We start from the raw sequence: 7,303 nt of genomic DNA, 5'->3' as shown, positions 1-7,303 counted from the left end.
AATCTGCTTTATTGTCCATTAAGTGCATATAAAGAATATGTTTTCCATCAGCATATAGGAAGGACAGACCATGCAAATAAATTAAAATAATTAAAAATGAAAAAGTAAATAGGTCCAGTGCATGTTTTTTTATGTGAAGAAATGATGTACAAACATTCATCTGCTACACCTAAATGTTAAGTATATGTGCTGTAACGTAGAGCTGTTGTTGTTATCCACATGTCATATTAACCTGTTTACACACATATTCACTCAAACATGTAGCACATGAGCTGTAATATAACTGATTACCTCCAGGTAGACAGAAGATACTGATCTGCACATAATAAACCTGGTGAGAAAATACAAAAAAAAAAAAAAAAATCATATGGAAGCACTTAATGCCAACTGGTGATTTTTTTATTTTTTTTCTTGTCTTGAATACTTTTTTACGGAAATATTATTTTCATGTTTTTTAAAGAAAACATTTTAATGATTTGTTTATTTTTGAAGCTCATTTAATATGGGATTTTGTAATACCGGTTCTTTCCACAAGAGGGACTAAAGTTAATATCTCCCATCCACTAACAAGCAGCTCTCTAAATCAAAGGTCGTAATCCAAGAAATCATAACTGCATCTTCTAAGTAAGAATCAGTGACGTACATAGTCTGTCTAAGGTACGTGTTACTGTCATATTTTTAGCTAAAATCACATCCCTGCTGCACTTACTATGCATTTAAAAAACCAAAATAGCCTTGCAAAATATTACAAGCATGTCCATTCATCCATGGTCTCTATATCCAGTGGTCATTAAGTAAAAGGCAAGTTATATGTTGGACAGATCTAGAACATTATCATATGAAATAAAAATAAATCTTACATCAATTTTGATTGAAGGCCAGTGACCTACCATTTTTCTGTATTAGAAAGTCAATGGCCAAGTGCACATGAACTGCTGAAGTGTCAACCAGTGAAAGTATGTGGAAAAGCTGACAGTTTTTGAGGGATGTAAACTCCTATTGTAAAAGTTCCCTAAATGTTTTCACAGCTTTAAATAAGACGTCTGTTGTTCAACATTTTTTGACCAATTTCAAAAAGGTTCCTGCAGGCTTACAGAAGAAAAATCACAACTTTTAGTGGCTAGTTTAACAAGTGAATAAATTTATATTGCATGCATATATATCAGATTCAGTGCATTAATTATAATGGAATAAAAATGATTTGTATAAAGGTTGCTCTTAAATGTGTTGAGACAGAACATAAACAAAAACAATATCACTTATATCCACCTCACTAAATAAAAGATGTGCTACAAGTTCTGATTTCCAAAAGAAGTGTTATTTGACACTGATTTTAATTTTGTTCTCAGGCCACATGTTTTCAGGGTTGACTCATGAGTATGGGTGGATGTGGTAACATTCTTTATTGTAATTACGACGTGCATGGGTCAGACCAAGCTTTTCAGAACAAGACTTTGTTTTTTTTCTTTGGAAATGTTTCAATGTTTACTATGTTTACTGACGGCAGCTCACACTAAACACAAAACAGAACATATTTTTTGAGGATAGTTGTGGAAAACAAATCCTTGTGTTGCTTAAACCTCACAAGTGCTTTCTGGGTTAAACCATAAAACAAGTTTTGAGATGGAGTCATCTGGTATGAATTAAACTAAAACCACAACACCATTATAATTTAAACTATGGAAAGTTAAGGTTGTGTGTCACACTTTAGCAACTAATGAGTAAAATGAGTGAATGACTGAAACTACAGTGCGTAGGGGTGAAGTTTGCTGAAGTAATGCAGATTCCTGCAGGGGACATCTATAATATACAGTATCTATCAGCTGCACTATTTCCTTCTATCAGTGTGTGCAAACTTTAGTCAATGCTCCCACCAAGAGCCATGTAATAACACTGTTGCAAAACTCCACATGATGCCAGAGATGGATAATGAAAACTGATTGCTACAGGATCCTCCACAGGGGGGCAGTTCATGTGCTAATTTCATCACACTCATTCCTCCGTCCCTCTCTCCCTTAGAAGCAGTGTTGCAATAATAGCATGGATACATAATCTTAAGTGTGTCGTCACTGGTGTGTGACGTAAGTGCCCGTGATGTAAGGGCTGTGCTGGGAGCTCAAAGGATTGCCGTATACGGTGCTGATGATCAGCGGAGCTTGTAAGGCTCGGCTCTGACGCAGGAACATCCCGTGACTGCAGAGGGGAAAGGCAGGGGGAGAGCCGCGGCTGCAGTGCACCCAGAGAGCCAATAGGAAGGAAGACTCTGCCTCATTCTAACTGTTCAGGGGCAGTCGTGATTGCAATGCTGGCAGCCAGTAAGCCAGAGTGGGGAAAGCAATGCAAGACTATTTATAGGACAGCTATGCATGGGCTGACTGCAGTTTCCAAGCAGAGAAAGTCACTTGACTAGTTTGTCCAGGGTTTCTGACACGGCAATGCATTTCATAATGCGCTGACCAAAGGTTGATAAAATGCTGAAGTTCAGACTGGATCACACGTTGAATTGATTAACCCATATTTCCCCAAGTGCATGTATTAAGTTCTCCAAATCTACTTTCTGTTTGTTTTTATTCTGTTTTTAGACTGTGTTATTGAATTTATCATTTAAATACATAATCTCATTATATACATTCACAGGGAACACAAAGTACAACAGCTTAAAACTTTAGGGATTTAATACATTTATCATTGTTTGATAATGAATAATATTGTGTAATTTGGTGTGTGTGTTTTTGCATGCTTTAAATTAAATTTAACTTGATTTAGAGCTAGGCACATGTTCTAACCCTAGAATTAACACAATGTCTTTTCTTTTTTATCATGATAATTTTATTCCTGCAGTGCTTTAAATCAAAGTGCTGTACGAGCAATTAACAGAAAATAAAACAATTCAATGGACTCCATATTTTACCATGTTTTATTTGTTTAATAGAAATTACAAAGTAATGAAGCAATATTAAATTTGTGATAAAATCATTCAGTCGAGGTAAGATTTATTTGACTGTGTTGAGATAAAAAGCCTTAATTTAATTGGAGTATTGTAGGTTGAAATTAACTTCTTGAGTTACCTTTTTTATGTGTTTTTAAATGTAAGGTTGGAGTCCCAAATTAAACCCATATATTTAATCTCCAGTTCCTGTTTCCAGTGATGCTCAGTGATGCCGGTTGTTTGGTGTCTCTGCCCTTTGTGAACATCATGCAGACAGTTTTTTTGGTGTTTAGTAAACAGTAGGCATCTCACAACAAACTTAGTGTTTTTGTCAAAGCATTTGCAGGAATTGGGCTGGTTGTCTTAATGTCTTTTGGTTCCCTATTCACCAAAGAAAAAAAAAATTTACTAATGCAAATTAGAGTTCATTAGAGCTCCATGTTGTACCCAAAATATGTACTATAACTACAACATTTTCAAATACGTGAGTATGGTTTATATTCTTGAAAGTACCTAACTAAATAAAACACACCTGATGTGATCTTATTAGCTTTATATAAGGTTCAATGTTTGCAAAACACATATTCATAAAAAAAGGGGTAATAAAAAATAAAAAAAACTTAGGGCCCAAAAGAGAATCCGGGCCCTGGATTACAGCCCCTCTAAGTTCTATCTAGCATCTGGCCTGGTTCACAATCATCTCCAACTCCTCCATTTTAATGCTGCTTTACTTTAAATTCTTGTGATGTTTTGCATGTGCGAAAGCATGAAGGATAGGAACAAAGTTCACCATCAAAAAATAGAAAATTATATTTGTGTTGTCTGTGTTGATAAGGTTGTAAAATCTACAGTTTTATCCGATTTCAAAAGTTTTAAATCAATCTGTGACAGATCTTACAAAAATAGTATAACTGACACTATAAGACTGACAGATTAAGGGCCTAATAATATTTAAAAGAAAATATTTGTGTCACTTTTGTGTCACAGCACATGACTCCTGATTGCAAAGTGGATAAAAAGCCCACCTAACTGTGAAATGATAGAGATGGTTGGCTTCCAGTTAAATAAGAAAAGAATATTAAAGAAGCAAAATGAGATTCCAGTAACATTATCTGAAGACGGGATGTGACCTTTTTATCATTGTCTCAGATTTTCTTTGCACAAGCACAAAACGAAGTCAATTTATCTCAGTCTGAGCATGTTGTGTGTGCGTGTGCGTGCGTGTGTGTGTGTGTGTGTGTGCGTGTGTGTGTGTGTGTGTGTGTGTGTGTGTGTGTGTGTGGCTGCCTGGATCAGCATGCCTCATGAGGACAGTTTAAGAGGCTTATCCAACAACTCCAGCAATAAGCAGGATCTATGCAGAAAGCAAATGTATCACAAACTAAAGTACATCCACTCCACCTGCATCTGTTCAGCGCTCTAACACCAGCGCTCCATGAATCAGCGTTGAAATCCCCCGAGGGGTTCTCAGATATTCGTGGGTTAATATTATTTATAGACAGCAGAAAATGCATTTCAAACAATGTACAATGACATGTAATCAGATTATAGGTTAATCTTTTTTTTTTATTTCTGACCAAGATAAACATTTATATTGCTTAACTGTATATTACTGTATCTCTTATTGTTCTGCCTGCTTTTAAAAACATAGGTACAAAGTCAATGTGCTTTAAAAATACATTTACCAGAACAATGAGTCATAAATTCTGCAAAACAAAAATAATTAACCTTTTTAGACATAGCTGAAGATGACACATTTAATAGGATACCATCTAATTTTTATTTCCAACTTGAACTGTTTAAAATGAATAGGGAGAAAACATATTTGTGAACAATGCATGCTCATAACCTACTCGTTTTTTTCTTGAAGTTACAGATCAGGAATGTTGAAGATTTTAAAATGTTTACTTAGAAAATAGATCCTCCTTTGTTCTTCAACTTTTGCAGCTGGTGTACAAGTTGATCAAGCCAATCAGTCCCAGTAAAAGTTAATACTTTTAGTGGAATCAAAGGTTTTTCTTCTAACCTTTTGTGTCTGATTGAACTTCATTACTCCACATGACTGATTTACTAAAAAAATATTGGTCCCTTGATTCTAACATTGTCATGACACTCAGAAATTTAGGAATGTTAACTAAAACAGTTGTTTTAGTTAAGTTTGTTTAGCTAAGATTTTTTATGTACTAAATGGCTCATTCAAAGTCTAGACTGAAGTCCATCTGAGAACCCGTGAAAAGAGCCAAAACTGATGTACACACAGTTGCTCTCCACCCAGGCTCACTGAGCTTGAGCTACTTAGTTCTTGTAATGGGGAAAAAAAACTTTAGCAGAAGACTGGTTGCACAAAGCATTGATGGAGTACAATCTGCTGCTTTCTGCAGTTTGTTACAATTTTATCTTCAAAATCAGGATTTGAAAATGTTGTTATATAAAACAATATCCTGTTTCCCTATGTAAATTTACTTCTTTTTTTTTTAGAAAACACTGGAAACACAGGCAAATAATATATGCTTTATGTTGTGCAACAAAACACCTAACTCATTTAGCATTTGCAAAGACGTTACTCATGCAGTGGCAGGTGCTGAAGCACCTCTCCGGAGAAATATGTGAGTGGAGCATATTATTGCTCAGATGAGCAACAGTGCTGAGTATAGAGCATCTTGATCTTGCTATTATAGGACATAATGTTGCACATGTCATTAGGGCAAATTTGCATGTAATGTACTCAGTTTTTGCCAGATGGTATCAAGTCAGTATGTAAAGCTAATAACAGTAACAATTAATCTGATAATATAATATGTAAAGAGAAAGAAATGAATTAACCACAGCCTCATGAACTGCAAAGGTAATTTCAATGGGCACTGAAGAAAACTTAAAAAGTCGAGCAATAATTAACTTACATGGCTAAAAATTGATTTGTCCAGAACAGATTTATTTTTTTTTTCATTTTCACCTGTTGTTAAACCTTTGAGTTCATAAAACAAATCAAAAACAAAATGAGTAAAAATACAAGACAATGTTTTTAAATTAATTTTTTTTTTTTACTAAGGGTAAGAGAAACCCTACCAACTACTCACTAGCTCAATATCTGCTCAACCTATGAAACCACTCAAATAAAACCTGTCTGGCATCTTGAAGTAGGCTAATGGCTCTAAACAAATCATTTTTCCTTCAGCTAATGCAATTCAAGAACCCTTTCAAATGGTCCTTTAGCTCATTGATCCACATGTTTTAAATTTCACCTTGCATTCAAATTAAAGGTCCCGACATGTAAGGGGGGATTAACGTCAATCCATATTAATCTGATGCAAAACATGATGCACTTCCCTCTTGCCTTTGTTTAAAGTACTGACTGCATTGGAATCACAGGCCTGTATGAGGATTGTGGCACAACAGTCAAATCAAATCACAACTCAAATCTGATTGAAATGGTGGGTCGTGACCTTAAATGGACTGTTGAAGCTAAAAGCTCATTGTTAGTTATTTTATACTATCTTTGTTAATAAAATTTGTTTGATGATCTGAATCACAAAAGTGTGACAAAAATGCAAAAACAGGAATGTCCTAAGGTGGCAAGAACTTTTTTACAGCAGTATAAGTCCAGCTGCCATTAGATCCTATTTTTAAAGGACTTTCAAATTTGTTTACAAAACAACATGAGAGTCCATGACAGGCAAAATTATGAAGTTTGGATTTCGAGGTAATGTCCTCCTCCTGGTGTTTCTGTCTGTTACTTCGAACCTCATGGGGGATAAAGCTGTGTGTCTGATATCTCTGCAGTGCAGAGCTGCTTCTTTTGCTGCAGTCACGACTACCCCACAGTAACAGCCGTACAGAGGATAGCAGGACAGGAAATGGCTGACAGGATGATTTCTAATCTCCTCTGGCTTTGGCTTTACAGTCATCAGATTTAAAGGTTAATACTTCTGCAAATAGCTGTTTTAACACGACTTTTAATAGCTCATGAATTACTGTTATATTTATCTGAATGCGTTCAGAAATTTAAAAAGAGACTATAAACAAGTAAGTAAAAGACACGCTGCTGAAACTCAGCGGTGGTTTGCTCTGCTGTGACTCAAAAAAGTTGAAAGGGTCACATTTGTTTGGCACCTAAAGTTACAACAAATTTCACATGATAAATCCATATTCCAGTTTTTGCTGAAGAAATAAGAGGCCATGCATGCAGCATTGCTGGTGTAAGGATCTTCTGTGCAGTCACATCATTGGTGTGGTCACTGACATGTGAATCACTGTCTAGCCAGGCAGAAAATTGCCAGCGGCCTGTTAATAGGGTGTTGTTAACCAAAGAAGGAGTGAAAATAGTGAATGTCTGTTAGTGTGCCATTGCGTGTGCTTGAACACCAGAGAATGCAG

Source organism: Poecilia formosa, unplaced genomic scaffold (genome assembly GCF_000485575.1).
Source record: "Poecilia formosa unplaced genomic scaffold, Poecilia_formosa-5.1.2 Scaffold68, whole genome shotgun sequence".
In the NCBI taxonomy this organism is placed as follows: Eukaryota; Metazoa; Chordata; class Actinopteri; order Cyprinodontiformes; family Poeciliidae; genus Poecilia; species Poecilia formosa.
Note: the sequence above shows the minus strand (reverse complement) of the source record.